The 16,965-nt window shown below is 37.9% G+C and overlaps 1 long non-coding RNA gene across 1 annotated transcript; it reads left to right on the forward strand.

The window, feature by feature from the left end:
• The first annotated feature begins 5,498 nt into the window (after positions 1-5,498).
• On the forward strand, positions 5,499-6,182 carry LOC308693070. Its single transcript, XR_014030404.1, has 2 exons — positions 5,499-5,617; positions 5,864-6,182. It is a non-coding gene; the product is annotated as an uncharacterized lncRNA (long non-coding RNA).
• Positions 6,183-16,965: the final 10,783 nt, after the last annotated feature.

The raw sequence follows: 16,965 nt of genomic DNA on the forward strand, positions 1-16,965 counted from the left end.
CTGGGCCGTCTGACCAATCAGAAAAGAGTAGACCAATCACAACAGACTGGGCCACCTGACCAATCAGAAAAGAGTAGGCCAATCACAACAGACTGGGCCGTCTGACCAATCAGAAAAGAGTAGACCGATCACAACAGACTGGGCCGTCTGACCAATCAGAAAAGAGTAGACCAATTACAACAGACTGGGCCACCTGACCAATCAGAGCAGAGTAGACCAATGACAACAGACTGGGTCATCTGACCAATCAGTACAGAGTAGACCAATCACAACAGACTGGGCCACCTGACCAATCAGAGCAGAGTAGACCAATCACAACAGACTGGGCCACCTGACCAATCAGAGCAGAGTAGAACAATCACAACAGACTGGGCCACCTGACCAATCAGAAAAGAGTAGACCAATCAAAACAGACTGGGTCATCTGACCAATTAGAGCAGAGAGACCATTTTTTTTAATAAACCTTTTTCAGACTCTTTGAGAAAAGTGTTTTTGGGACTTGGATACATGTAAACCTATTGTAGGAGTCCAAAACAAATGTTTTAAAATAGCATAATAGGGGCACTTTAGAATTGATTCACGAACCATAGTGTTCTACATAGAACATTGAACATTTTATTCTAAAAGTGTTGTTACCTTTTTACTTAATGAATTTCATTGGTGGTTTGATCATACTCTGGGTTCAGCGTTGTTTTATTTAAACTCTTAACTTTAAATGTAACCCTGCCCACACAGTTTGCACTGCACACATGAATGATACCTCAATTTGTGCAGATTGTGTGATTTTCTTCTGTCATGAATGCATGAACTGATAAAATGTATACTTTGAATGCAGTGCAAGTCGTTTTGGCAAAAGCATCTGGCATAAATGTACTGTAAAATGTAAGTTTTGCATGGACAAGCACCACTCACATTTTCCTCAGAAAATCTAATAGTCTGCTTTAATGTATGTATGAATGTTATATAGAGAATATATGAATTACACAACATGAAATAAACGTTTATAGAAAGAGATTTAGTTGATGTAGCAAGATCACTTTGGTCTATGGAGAATAAAATGATGCTGGCAGAAAGACCAAACTGAGTGAAATGCATCCAAAATGGTGTTTGCAGGATTAACTTCAAGATGCTTTGTTTCCCCAGATAAAGGACAGACGTTGGCATTGTGACATCTTGAGAGACTTGCTATAGACTTGCCATGTTGAATCTTTTGTTTAGTAATAGGGCTGGCTGTGAAATTCGTAATGAATTATATTATAAGTACAGTCCCTCTGAAGCAATAAAAAGACAATGCAAGAGTGGATGTCTCTTTATCCTAACAGAAGCAAAGCAAAATAAAACATTGTAAAAAATAAAGCAAACATGACGAACGAATGACAAGGAAGAACAAAGAATGAACATAGCCTACATTACACGAGTATATACTGTACAAGAAAGAGTTGGTTATTAGTCGCCAGCAGCACACACTCAAAACCAATGTTACTCATGTAAAGAGCAGAAACAACGCAACCTTCACGTCCGTTTTCCTCGACTTCTGCTTTCCCGCTTAGGTCTCTCCAGTGCTGGAAAGCTCCTCTAATATTAAAGCGGGTCCTAAAGCTCTTGCCTGATAATAACCTTTCTTTTTCCAGTGATATTCCTCTGACCTTTTTTCTTTTGTAATGTCTCTCAGCCATCTCTCTTTCTACAGTCTTCAAATCTCCCTCTCGGTCACTTTCTCTCCTCCCCCATCATAAGTGGACACACCCCCTACTTCTGATTGGCTCACTCTCCTCCCCCATCATGAGTGGACACGCCCCCTACTGCTGATTGGCTACAAGTGTTTTGGTGCTCAGTTCGATCAACTTTTAACGGCATTTTTCACAAATTGCTTACTGCAACTTTAACTGGATCCACTGAAATATTGTCGTTTCACTTTTTACTTTTCAACCTCTCTCCTTAAGTCTCAGCTTCAGGCGTCACACCCATGGACCGTTGGCTGAACATCTGATGCATACAGCACACAAAATTGGAAACACTTCAGGAGCTTCATAGTCGTCATCTGATTGGATGAATCCTACAGGATTTCTGGGAGACTTGTATGTCGTGTTCTTTAACGTACCACCTGGAAACAAAGCTGTCTAGGTGCCAAACCCTCTCATGGAAGAAGAAAGCTGTCGTGTTTACAGCTGTGACAATGAGCGCTTATCAGAATTTGCTAAATGCTGGATTTTTTAAAAGTATGTGAATTATGTGTAGTTTACAGCGTAAACTCTTTAAAATACTTCCAAGAGTTTTACATGCTGGTCTGTTATTATAGGGACATTGATTTGACATTTCCACACCTCTAAACATGTCGCTGAATAAAACGAACTGTGATTGGTTGCTTTACATGTCAGTCAGACGGCCTCTGGGCGGTCCTTAGTTAATGAAAACTGTGATGGAGTCCATCAGTCTGAAGGTCTGGTTACGCGAGACTAACTCTTCTCCTCCTCATGTCCTGATTTCGCCAAGTAAGACATGTTCCTGGGTCAACATATTTTGTTGATTCTTTAGGTTCATTGATCACCGAAACATTACTAGTAGTTTTTGGTAGTTTTGATCAGCTGTTAAATACATTTCTATTAAATAAATAGCAATTTAGCAGCATAGTTTGTGCCCTGGTGTTTTTTTTTTGTTTTTGTTTTTTTACAATATTTGTTGTAATTCACAATGTTAGAAAGTTCCCTTTATAAGATTAACATATTTAAGCAAATGGATTTTTAACCCAATACATTAGAATTAGAATCATACTTAGAATCAATTTTTCCATTGTCTTTCCAAGCTAAAAGAGTCCCTGTCACTGATGCTGAGGTTTGATGGATGTTAGAAGGGCCATTTGAAGCAATTATTTGTGATCACTTTTTCATTTTGAATAATCTAACAAGGCTGCCCTTTGAAGTACCAACGTAAGTGGCATTTGAGGTTTGGAACGGGCTGTCTGTCTGCTGCTATCTGCTATTAAATTTTGCACAACGAAGCATATGTCATTGTAATGTATCAAATGATTCTTCAACCAGCCAGGTTTCACCACCTTCATGACCTCATTGTCTTGTGTAGTCCCACAGACGGCTGGACACATGACTGAATACGTGACAGGCAGCTGGACTGAAAAACTGATGGGCAAAGTTACTATGGACAAGATGTTCTTGGTTACTTTATAGTAGCTGTCCATCACAAGCTCACTGGAGCATCATGAGTTTGCTCTCTGAAGACTTCACCTGTGCTCTTCCTTTAGACACTTCCTTCAGCACAGCATTTCACAGACATAAACAGGTGTTTTTCCAACACATAGACCACTTTATAACAGGGTTATTAGAGTTGACAAAAACAACAGACTGGGACGTCTAACCAATCAGAGCAGAGGGGACCAATCACACTGGGTTGTCTGATCTATCAAAACAGAGTTGACCAAATCACAACAGACTGGGCCATCTGACCAATCAGAGCAGAGTTGGCTCTCGGAAAGGCAGGGGTTTAGAGAGACCAAATCTGGTCAAAGTCAAATTGTCTGTGTGTTGGGATTCAAACATCCATGCTCCGCGTGTTTGTTTTCTGTTGTGAGCGCATGGGGTGAGTTTTCACTCGTTCTCGTGCGCTCTGTCTTGTCACATGAGTGTGCTGTTTTGATTTCGCTTGAGCCGTACGCTCTTTCGTCTGCGTGTGTTTTTGTGTCCTGTGTAGCACGTGGTTCGTGTTTACATCGGCCGCGTGCTTTCATGTCATGTTTTGTCATGTGCTTGTGTCTTTTGTCATGTTTGGTGTGAGCACATGGCTTGTCATGTGTTTCCTTGTGCCATGTGCTCTCCTGTTGATTGTCTAACCCTGCCCACCTTGCTACCTGATTATTGATTCATTTTCCCCACCTGTCCTCCCTCGTTACCTGCTTTGTTTGCTCTCCCTATTTATACTCCCTGTGTTTGCAGTCCTGTGCATGTGCTGCGTTCCATGTGTTGCGTTCCATGTGCTGCGTTCCAGTCCAAAATTGTCATGCCCTTCACTCGCTACGTCTCGTTCACTCGGATGTACGTCATTGCTTACGGCAGTGCCCACTACTGGCGAAAACTGCAATGGGCTTAATTGGAACGTCCTAAGCCCTTAATCACTTGGAATCAGCTGTGGAGTTGATTTTTTTTTTTTTTTCCTTTAAGAATTTGTTTAATGAAGCATCCAAATGTTTATAGGTGTGTTTGAGTTGTTTTAAATAAAAATAAAATAAAATTAATATATAATTGTTGTTTGTTGTGGTGGTGATTAGACGAGATATGTGGGGACATCATTGTCATATACTGCATTGTGGGACATATAGGTCCCTGAAGTGTACATTTGAAGTAGACTCGCTCCCTCGGTCAAAATCGAGGGAACGAGGGTCTGTCCATATAAACTTCCCTCGTCCACTTCACGAAGTGGAACGCACTTCAAAATGGCAGCAGGGATTCCCCCGAGGGGAAGTGCTTAGGGAAGTTTGCAAGTGCGTGTCTAAAAATGGACTGGAACGCAGCCATGGAATGGTGTTACATGGAATGTGTTACCTTTGTGTGTGCTCCGTCAAGTCTTCCCCCTCTGGGTAGTTTTTGTTTGCTTTTGTTTTATTTTTTATACTTAATAAAAACCCATCTTCCTACAATTGACCATTCGCAAAACCCCGCCCTCGAACGGTCCTCGTCCAATCCTAGCTCAGCAACTGTAACTAAGGAGAAGGACCACCGTCAAACATTGCGATTTCAGCAAGATGGTGAAACGATGCACCTATGGCACCTGCAAGTCTGACACCAGGTACCCCAAAAGTTTAGAGGGAGGGGTCGTTTTTTTTCGCCTTTCCAAAGCTCAAGACCCAAGCGGGAAGAAGCCGATAATGGATTAAGCAGTGTGGGAGACCTCGCGCACAGCTAAACGCCTCGAAGATTAATAAGCATACATATGTCTGCTCTAAGTAAAGCTAGCGAGCTAACTTAGCATATCAATTATCAATAAGTAGTTTAAGTAGCTAATAGGGGTGTAACAATACACGTATTCGTATTGAACCGTTCGGTACGAAGCTTTCGGTTCGGTTTTCGGTATGCATTTTCAAACCGAATGCACTGTAAAAAATTATTCTGTGGCTTAGTAAATATTACAGAAATTTTTAACTTTATTAACTTAATAAAATCTCTGTATATCGTTTACTTGATTGTTTGAGTTAAACATACCAAAATAATTGAGTAAAAATCCAACAGTTAATTTTATCTAAAATTTACAGATATATTTAAGTTTTTTTCAATAAAATTATTTAGTATTTGACTAACCAATTATTTCTTTATAATATACTTAATATATATGTGAAATTTCTATCAAAATATTTGAGAATATTGAATTAAACTGATCTGTTTCAAGAAACAAAAAAATTACTTAATTCAAATCAATATTATTAATATATTAAACACGCTCTTAAAATTGAGTAAGTTTACTCAATTAAAACAATGCCCCCCCCCTCCCCCACCCTCTGACGTGACGAAAACTCGACGGTTGGAGTGAGCGTGGCTGTTTGAACTCTCCAGTCAAGAACAACAGCTCTCTTCTCAGCGTCGCAGATTTGGTGCATTTTCACTGTGAAATTCAGGTTGGTGTATGTTTTATTTTATCTATAAAATCATTACTGTGCTTTAAATCATATTTAATGCAAAACAACATAGCCTACAGAGGCGTAATTCGACACCTAAACGAGACGAGAGCCGCGTTTGTCTTTTTGCGTGATTGAAACGCTTTGCATAAACACATGACTGACTTTCATAATGATAATGAATATAATTATTATCATTTGGATGATAAAATGTCCTCAGAACTATCACTTTTTGTTTATTGGCAGGTTATGTCAGTCGCTCGCAGTATATTTCGGCTGTGCCTCAGACAGTGACTGTGAGTGAAATGCAAGACGGCGGTATGAAGTTCAAAGTTCACCCGCAGAGCGCGAGTCTGTCTCCGGCACGAGGACCAGCGCAGATTCGGTGGATATTGGATAACAGAGTGGTTGATTACACTTGAATTTGGCTACCTGAATGTTTAAATATTTCATTTTTACTTGTTAAATAAGTTTAAATGCAGGCAATATTGTATACATGAAAAAACAGTCTAAAATGTGCTGTATTGCTGTACTCATTGAAAATAAAGGCCAATGTAATGTATAATGGTGGTTGTCTGGAGTACTATTTTTACAAAGGTTTAGAGAAAATAAAAAAGTTAATATTACTCATTAATAAAAACAGTTAATATTACTCATAAATATTGTTTTTTTAATGTTTAAATGTTAAATTATTTCTACTCAATTTTATTTGTTAATGTACCAGATGCAGTTACTCAGATTTACTTAATTTTTTTACTTGCATTTACTCAATTCATACAGTATATTTCATTGATTTCACAGCTTTAAAATTTACTCAATTTTTTTGAGTGTAAAAATGTTTCACCAATAAAATTGAGTAAATAATAGTTAAACTTTTTACAGTGTGGTTCGTTGGACCATTTTTCCTGCTGACCAAAATTTTGTTATTTCAAATGTAGGCGCGTTGCGCTTGGCAAGCGCGCTCATAATGTAAGAGACGCCGGCGCGACCACAACATTGCCCAACATCAAATGGCAAACGTAATGCAAGCGAAATGAAACTGCTCGTTATTGTGTGGTTGACGGACCGTTTATCAGTTTGGACCAGTGCAGCGCGAGCCGATCTTGATTAAGCGACACTGTTACTACACAGGGCTAATAAGAGATCCAGTAAAGAAAGCATTTGAATTCGCCACAGAAGTAATAACAGCGCTGCGAGATCTAGTGAGAAACATTCACATTTCGATAGGTATGTAGCTCAACCCAGCCATATGTGTCTGGTTCTCAATTGTTTGACGGGCGTAGTAACAATAACTAGGCGGCGTGGCTTTTGCGAACGGTCAATTGAGTCCTCGCTTCATCTCCTCAACCCCCACACCTGACATTGGATGCATGTAAACCTATTGTATGAGACCTCCAAAACAAAATTAGCAACCTTTAAAATAGCATGATATGGGCACTTTAACTTGATGTACTAAAATATCTAAAACTGAAATAATGACAAAAATCATCTTGCTCATCATCACAGCATTTTCAATGACACAAACTGGTATTTTTCTAGCACATAGACGACTTAATCACAGGGTTATAGTTGACAAAAAGTAAAACCATGTTTGTTACTTTAAATAAAATAAACGTTACTAAAATGTGCTAATATATTAAATACTGCACTAAAATAACAAATAAACTCAATAAAGATAACAGACATATTAAAAAACCTATAATAAAAAATGAGAAAAACACAAGAAATGTACTAATACTGAATATAAAAAATGTATTAAAAAAAAATCTTATAAAAACCATAATAGTATCTCATTTATACTAAAATAACACTGCTTAATGGGCATTCTGAGCAAGTATTGCATTGTCTTCTCAAAGGAGCCAATGCGATGGATGATCCGGCTTGACTTCGTATGATCCGTGACTAACCGGTGTTAGCTTTGGGAAATGTAGTCTTTCTTTAAGTGCGGACAGTAAATAGTATTAGCTTTAGCTTGAGTGGCTAAATCACCCATTAAAAAGTTGCGAAATGAGTAATGGACTAGCATACTCGGTTTAACACTAGCGAAGAGCTAACGTGAACGGTCGCCCCTGTGACGGATCGTCCCATTAAAGCAGAGCACGAAAGAGTAATGGGCCCTGTGCCTCAAGCCAGCACCAGGTTTAGCTCCACTGGCTAAACTGGCTATTACAGCTTCCCACGGGAATGCGTGTGTACAGAAAAGAGTCTCTTTGCACACATATATACGTATATACGTGTGCGCCAGACCATCTCAGTGAGAAATGGATGTATCCTTCTCCGTTTCGCCTCCCTTGCTGACCGCACAGCTGTGTAATGATGCCCAGTTGTGTGGTTAAAGCGGCTGCTCAAATCATGGTTTTTCGAAAGATAAAAGCTTGTCGTGAGTCATAGCAGTTACAGTATAGCGTCTGTCTCAGATAGGGCTGGAGGTGAGTTTTAGCCTGACTGCTTTTGATAATTTGCCAGCACGGAAAGGAAAACGCAAGTGGCATTTTGGCAGATACGGGATGTTTGGATGGGTAGGCGGATAATTTGACTGTAGGGTTTAATTGCTTGATTGAAGTCTTTAATTAGATAGGAAATTGCATCATCTGGTTGTTGAGCGAGAGAGAGAGATGCTCAATCCTACACATATTTTGTCTTGTGTACAATACACATCCCCTGCAGACTGCAGAAACGCACGGATGCAACACCCCGCGGTGAGTTAACAAGTTCACTTCACAAGACTTGAGAGGGGTCAGCTCGACAAATCGTATGGAAATCTGAAATTATTGGTGTGTATTCAGACTTTTCTAAAGACATGTGGTAAGGAAAGGCATGTGAACAATGAATGTGTTTAGGTTTTAATTGAATATATGAATATTTGCTAAGAGAAGCCCAAAAATTAAGATAGTGAAAATATGTACACTACAGTTTAGGGTCTTTGGTCATAACATTATTATTATTATTTTTTTTTTTTAAGGATGGATTGATCAAAAGTGACAGTAAAGACATTTATAATGTTACAAAAGATTCTATTTAAAAAATCTATATTCATCAACGAATCCTGAAAAAAAAAAATGTATCATAGTTTTCATACAAATATTAAAGAGGACTATTATGCCCTTTCACAAAGTCTTGATTTTGTTTTTGGGGTGTATGCTAGAATATGCTTTCATGCTTGATTGTTAATAAAACATATCATTGTTCACATATTTTACATTATTTTAGCTCCTCTCTCCCCAGTCTGGCTCGAATGTGCCGAACAGTTCCGCTTCGCTGAAGCCCCTCCTTCTGAAATACGAAATGTGCGCTTAGTGCGTTCGGGAAATGTCCCGCCCCTTCATAACCACAAACTCTACTCAGATGTAAATATTAAAGGGTTACTTCAGGATTTAGCATTAAGCTTTGTATTAGTAGAAAACCTGTAGTATTTTCGAATTACCATGCTTTCCCCCCTCATATCCCCCTGAGAGGAGAGATTTATGTATTTTTTGTCTGGAAAAAATCCTCCGATGACGCAAAAATCGTCATTTTGCGTCATCGGAGGATTTTCTGTCCAGAGGCAAAAGACTACAGCCAGTAGATGGCGTTGTTCCGCATGTTTTCAACCCGCCCATAGAGGGTGGGATCTCACTCACAGAATGTACACAGTATCAGCCGTCTTTCTTTGGAAGCTAAGCTAGCATGCTCTTGCTCTGTGGAGAAAGCTGAATAATAGGAGAAAGCTGAGTAAGGAGGGGTTACCATCTTCCTTTTACCGGACTTGTCCGGCGGGCGAGACTGTTAAAAATGTCCGGGATTCGGCTTTTGCGTTCTGCGGTCGCCATTCATTGTTTACATGCACACGTCTCGTTTCAATCTAAGTGAATTAATTCCGATCGGTGAATCTGACTGTAGTGTTTACATGAACGCTAAACAAGTGATAGGTTGATGTGCGTTTTAACATTGCTAAGAAAATTCCCGCTCCTCCGTGAGCGATGCGAGACCCGGCGCGTCTCAGTAATGACGCCACCGGCCTCGCGCCGTTCTCCCGCGGCCGTCAGCCTCGTCCTGCTCGCCACAGTAAACATGATGAATGGCGACTGTAGAACGCAAAAGCCGAATCCCGGACATTTTGGGCGAACTCTAAATCCCTGGCAAACTCATCACTTACTTAGGCTAGCCTTGTTGTTTTCAACTGTGCTCTCTAACCGGTAGGCGTGGCCTCCTAAGGCAGCGAAGCAAGTGCATTCTGGGAGTTGTTGTCTTTCATCCACATAAGCCAAAAATACATTTTCTGGCTTTTCTCAGTCTAGAAAGCTCCAAATTCAAAAATTTCTCCACATTTCTTCTACTTAAATGACCTATTTTAAATACACATTCATCTTCCCAGAGGTGAAGTATCCCTTTAAGGATGGCGTCAATTTCAAAGCAATTCAAGCTTGATTCAGACTTAAAGGAATAGTTCTCTTCAAAATTTAAATTCTGTCATCATTTTCTCACCCTCAAGTTGTTCCAAACCTGTATGAATTTCTTTCTTCTGCTGAACACAAAGAAAGATATTTTGAAGAATGCCGTTAACCAAAGAGTTGACGGCATCCATTGACTTCCATAGTATTTTTTTCTACAAAATATCTTCCTTTGTGTTCAGCAGAAGAAAGAAATTCATACAGGTTTGGAACAACTTGAGGGTGAGTAAATGATGACAGAATTTAAATTTTGAAGTGAACTATTCCTTTAAGAATGTTAACAAACAAGAGGATCATCCAGAACGGATGTCATGCACAGGCTTTGCAAGCACAGATTTCACAGGACGTTTCTTTTATGCGAAGTTATAGACCATTTAATCATGATATTTTGTTGGAAAACTATGGTAATTTTGTAATCGATCATAAAACTATGGTTAATTTTCCTAAGGGGCGGTGAACAGTCTTACAAAAGCGAGAGCTTACAAAAGTTAAAAAAAAATCTTACCGACCCCAAACTACTTCTTCTTCTTCTTCTTTTTTAACCAAGCATTAAAACCAATGCTTTGTGTTCAGCCACTTCAAATTGCTCAGATGTTATTGGAAAATCTTTTTTATGCAATTTATGCCTACACATGGTGTTGCTGCTGAATTGAGGATACAGCCATTATAGCATAACTGGAGCTGGTGAACGAGACAATTTGCAGTCAATGTTCCACAGGCGAGGTCGAAACAGGCACATTTCATTTTTACTACAGATTTGACCAATATAAAAGCAATCGAACACCTTCGAAAGACCTTTCAGAACGCGTCAGTGGAGAAATCAAATGATGAATCTCATGTCAGTGGAAGGTCACATTGTCTTCACAATGTAGCCTGAAAGACTACAATGTTTTTTTTTTTTTCGTTTTTTTTTTCAAAGTTCAAAGTTTATCAAAGTTAAAATGTGCATGATTTGTAGTATTTTATAGCATATCACTTCATGGCCTTGGAAGTGTGAACTTTCTCAAATGTTTCTCGTAAAAGTCCTTAGAACGAATAAAAGTTGTCTTTGATTGAACACATTTCTGAGTGCATAGACATAAATCTGCCAGAGACATGAATCTGATAATCAAAAACAAAACCATTCTCTCTTTATTTTAACTCATTGCTAACTAGGAGAAACAACAATCTCATTGGTAATTTTTCTTTCCTGTGGGTGAATAGCAATTTCTCATTTTTACCTCATTATCATCACTGTTATCCCAATGTCTGCGCAAGGGTACTATTGATTTATTGCTTTCCTACTTATGCTTCGAGTCATCCCTCATATGCTAATATAATAATCCTAATGCATATGCTACCTTCAGGTCACGTCGCAACAATTACATTTACGAGATGAGCGGAGACGAACGCCACCGCAATGTCGTATTTGCCAAGATTTTCTTAAAGCTCCGACTTGCAGTTGAGGCCTTGTCGATTTGAAGAATCATGCTGGAAGCAAATCTGTATTGATCATAATTAAGTTGACTGTGCAATTTAGCATGCATCTTGTGTAGGATACTTAATGCAGAAAAGCAATAAATCTTACTAGCAAATACTTCTCAGCCAGTTTAAGGCAGCACGAGAATGATAAAATACACCAATAAATATCAATTACACACCTTGTGCGCTTCCTTTCCAGTTTTATTTTGTTAGTGCTAAAAAACGTACTGTGTTTGCCACCAAGTACATTATACAAGTGAGGGAGGAATACGAAATTGCCTAATCCGTCAATTTTATTATGACCAAAATCACTTGAACGCCCATCACATCATAATAACGACTTCCGCACTTGTAAGTATGAGCGTCCCAGGAGGATTTGAAGGCAGCGTTAGGCCTCTTGCTGGGACTGATGAAGAGATTCCGTACTCGAAGTGAAGTTATTCCCACATAAACACTGAAGTGCACTATAGCCTCATTAATCAGCCTCATCAATTTAGAGAGTTCAAGTTGCAAAGAAAAAAAAACATCTAAATATGCTCAAGAAATGTTCCTCAGCTATTTTTTTTTTGTGTGTGTGAGAAGACTATGCAACTTAGCTAGAGAGAAGGTTGTTGCGTGTGTGTGGCTGCAGGTTCTCGTGTCCATAATCAGTCTTTGAGTGCACAAAACTGTGTGATATTGATTATACACGGTGAGAGCATTTTCAATTAGCGCGCTCAGAAAGAGGCTAATCAAATTTAACCATGCGCTAATCACCCTGACTTGAGCGAGTCTGCGAAATGAAATTCCGAAGACCTGCACATGATTACACGTTCTGCTTTCTACATCCCTCTCTCTCACTGTCTCTCTCCATTTCATTTAATGTAAATGAGCATGATAAACATGTTTCCTGAGAGAAATGACAGCAGACTGTTGATTTAGGACGGGAAGGAAATTTTCTTTGATAAAAAATTTAGAAGTACAAACTACTCCGCATTCAATATTAACCACATATTTTTCAGAAGTCTTGTGATGTTTTCTCACCTTAATATTCAGTCTCTGTGCATATGTTATAGATTTGAATCTTTGAAAAGAGTTTTGTGGCCTGATTCAGTATGTTTATTCTTTTGATCCATCTCATAACAGTATCCATTGGAAAGTTTTGTCTTTGAACGCAGAGATCCAGTTTATCATGCACCAAATCAACAACAAACTAACTCTTTTGGTTGTGTTTCGTTGATATCTATCTATTTTTAAAAACGACATTGCAAACAAATGAATCAATTCCAGTGGTCAAAATGAATTAGTGTAATGACTGAATCGATTCAAGTGATTCTTGACATACTGGTGTTTTCTGTGAATGTTATGTTGTATTTGAGTCTTGCGAGAGTTAAATTAGTGCAGATTCTAACTGGTTGTTCATACAATGTATTTGAACAGATTAAATTAGTAATAAAAAGTCAGTTAAAAAGCATTAACAAAGCAGTTTTTGTTTAGTACATTTATTATAAGTATGCACAATGAAAGAACCGTTAATATATTTAGGAAGTGCAGCAATGAAGTTAATTGTAAGAAAATTGATACTCAGGGTACGTTTACACGACTGTAGTCTGATGAAGACGATGAAGATTTCAAAAGGTCTTTATTAAATAAAACACAATTAGATCCAAAGGTTATAAACAAGTGATACAGCGTGTCACACACAAACCATACCCGAGAATTAAACTGAACGTAAGGAGGAACTTAAATATACAGTGATAACAAACTAAATGACGAACAGGTTCATTGATTGCATGAGTGTCCATGGTAACTAAAGACTGGCGGGAAACTAGAACAAAGGAAACAGGGAACTGAAGAGAAACAAACTAAAAGTCCATGAAAATGAAACTTAACACAGAAAAAACGTGACCACGACAAAGATGTATTTAAGCAGAAACGGTTTTCCTTTACGTTTTTTTCCCGTACAGAAGACAACGTCATCAAAACGATCCCCATTCACACGGATCCACAAAAACGATTAAAAACGCTGTGCCAGGCCAGAAGCAATACGTGCCTATAGACTGAACACATAATGATAATGGTCTCGTTTTCAGAAATGTGTACTTTGAAACCCGTTTTCAAAAGTTTGCATTTTCAGGCCCCCAAACACCTCACTGAAAAGCCAAAACACACACAAAGCCCCCTAAATCTCTTGCTTGTTATATTTTCTTTTGAGAAAAATCCCTAGTATGTGTCTCCTAGAGTTTCAGAAGAGACCTAAAGGATGTCTCAAACTTTCTGGAATTGTGCAGTGTTTCATAAAGCTCAGTTTTGCTCTCATCTCCTTTAAGGATGTCATTGGTCTCCCTCTTTTCTCTCCTAGTTTTTTGAGGACGGCCTGCTCTAGATAGATTTATAGCAGTGCCATACTTAATTATTGATTTAACTGTCCTCCATGGGATATTCAATGACTTGGATATATTCCTGTAACCATCCCCCCTGCCATGTGCTTTTCATTTACTTTTGAGTTGCCAGGATTTTCCTTTCTCCTTCATAGCGTAAGACAAGTTGAACCTGCAGATAGAGGTGTATTTGTACTACAAACGACAGAAAACCTGTCAATACAAATGATTTAACTATTTATATGATTTTTTTTAAAACAACTTGTGTATATATATTCTTACATTTTTAATGAATCAGCTGTGTCTATTACACCTTTGACGTGTACGATCACACCGGAACATTTATATCTGCGTTCATATCTGCGTCATTCATTCAATGGATGTGTTTAAAAACACTAATACATTCATCCCAAGTTAAGTCTTTATGAGTGAGTAATTGAATCATTCATTCAAACAGATTAAAAAAAATGATTCAAAAATAATTAAATATTTTAAATAGACTGTTTAATTTAGTTGTCTATTCAGAATCGTGATCTCTGTTTCAAACAAAAACATTGTGTTTCTCAATTTATCAAGAATCGTGCAGCTCTATTACACACATTTATTTTAATTATATTTGTAATTGCTAAATATTTAATAATATTAAATATAATAATAATATAAATTATACTCATTATTTTTACCAACATATCCAAAAAATCACAGCAGTTTGAGAAATGCAGCTTATTAAAGCAAGAGTATCTGAAAAGAAAAAAGAAAAATCTTAAATCCTTTAGTCTTACATATCCCTATTTGACATGATTTTATGTTTTGTCACTACAAACTAAGTAGAATGGCCTAATTACTCTTTTAGGGGTGTACACAATCTTCATGTTAGATTGTGTAAATGAAGTGCTAACTAAGCTACAGAGGCTTGGCCACTGACTTCTCCGTTTAATCTAAGGCTGGGTGTACGTCACATGAGTGAAGAAATAAGATTTGACATGTTGAAGCAGCTTCTACAGCTTAAAGGGTAAATAAACCCTAAAACAACTTTTTTTAATTTAATGATCTGTAAGACTGGGTCTTTCTTAGAGCTGTTCATTGATTCGAGTAAATGTTGTGACATAAATATTGTGACATATCTTTATAAACATTTAAGTCTATAAACATTATAAACATTTAAGTCTCTGCTATTAAATTATCTAATTCAAAATGAGAAAAAAAAGTCACTGTTTATGTAATCTGTATGAAAAGATAGAGATGCCAGTCATTCTCATGGCAACTCACTATCTGCTAATGTGAACCACCCCCCACCCTCGATTCGTCCCCTCTATCTCTGCTGGGCTCTGCCCATTTTTCCCGCATTTTTTTAAATATTGCCAGTGGGTGGAGTCAGGCTCTGACCAGGGGTTGAGTAACCCTTTAAGTTGATTCAGCACCACGGACAGCACCACAGTAAAGCCTCATGACATCACAGACACAAACATGAACACTGAGTGACCATTAATATCCTTCACTTTTGATTTATTTTGATTCGTTACTTCATTCCAAACCCATTTGCTGTTTTTTTTTTTTAAACGCATCCATAGATCACAAAATGTCAAGTCAAACAGTCTGTCAAGCTCCAGACAAAAAGCATGATACAAAAATTTCATACGACTTGTGATTTGTCTTCTAAAGAATGCTTTTCAACAAGTTTTATGTGATGAACAGACTGAAATTTAAATTATTATTCCTTGAAAATAAACAGTATTTTTCTACTTTTCCCCCATAGATTCAAATTGCAACCTGCAACATAATTGTTTTAATCTGAATATGATTATAAAGTAGATTTAAGAGGGAAAAGTATCGCTTAATAAGTTAAAAATCCCTTTGTGTTCCAAAGAAAAGAGCATTTCTTTAACAATGGTCATCCTTTTTAACTGCTAGTCGGTGTGGGGTGTTCACAAGATCTCTCTCTCTCTCTCTCTCTCTCTCTCTCTCTCTCTCTCTCTCTCTCTCTCTCTCTCTCTCTCTCTCTTCTCTCTCTTTCTATTCATCTTCATTAACCTGCTGCTAGAATTTTGTAACTATATCATTCTGCAGCCAAAATGCATCGTTCTCCATTAAAGGGATACTTCACCCAAAAATTAAAATTCCTTTGTCATTATAGTTATAAAAGTTAAAAATATTACTATTTTTCTTACACTCACACCTACTGATTCGCTTCAAAAGTTTTATATGGACTCACAGATATGGATTATTTTACTAAAAATCTTTATGTGTTTATCTGAAGAAAGAATGTTATATACATCAGGGATAGTATGAGGATGAGTAATTTTTGTATGTGTGTGAACAATCCCTTTTTTGCAGCTATTCAAAAGTATCTATGCATTCTGATTAAATAATTTTGCCAGCAACATAAACATTTCAATTAATCATAGCATATCAAATGCAATATAAGTGTCTGATTTAGTTTGAAGGCTCTTAAAAGCATGAAATTAACTTCAGTGTTGGCATGACATAATAATGAGGTTTTGAAATCACATGAAGTCACATGACATTTACGGCTCTGCTGACTGGCTCAAAAATTCTGTGGTAGATTTCAAATCACATACTTCCTTTAGCAGTCGGGCACCCGCTGTTGAGATGGATGTGAATGATAACGGATGACTCACTCCGTGTATTATAGACTCCCTGGGTGTGCCTATGTGTCAGATTATCATTTATCTTTTAACAAAGATGTGAAGCCACTTTTGGCTCAGAGGAGCCTTGTGATGAATGCAAGGAGATCAATCCTTATTTAGTAAACAGACGGTTAAAGCATTCTCCTGTCTGTTCTATTGCTTGATGAATGGCCTCTTTTATACATTGAGTGTCTGTAATGAAAAGACTCACAGTGAAGTTTTGCATAAGTGCTCTGTTCTGTATCAATGGTTTAGTCAGTGCATCATGTCTCGCGGGACCGCCGTCACTCCAGTGTTACACGTACACCCACCCACATACAGGTAAGAGTGTGATTAATGCCCCTTTTGCATTACGGAGCCATTGAAGGACCTCCTCTCCAATAAATCAATCACTGATTCATGCCACTTTCTCTCTCTCTGTTCTGCTGTTTAGCTCTCTGATCACACAG

This window comes from Scardinius erythrophthalmus (genome assembly GCF_964197995.2).
Source record: "Scardinius erythrophthalmus genome assembly, chromosome: 7".
NCBI lineage: Eukaryota > Metazoa > Chordata > Actinopteri > Cypriniformes > Leuciscidae > Scardinius > Scardinius erythrophthalmus.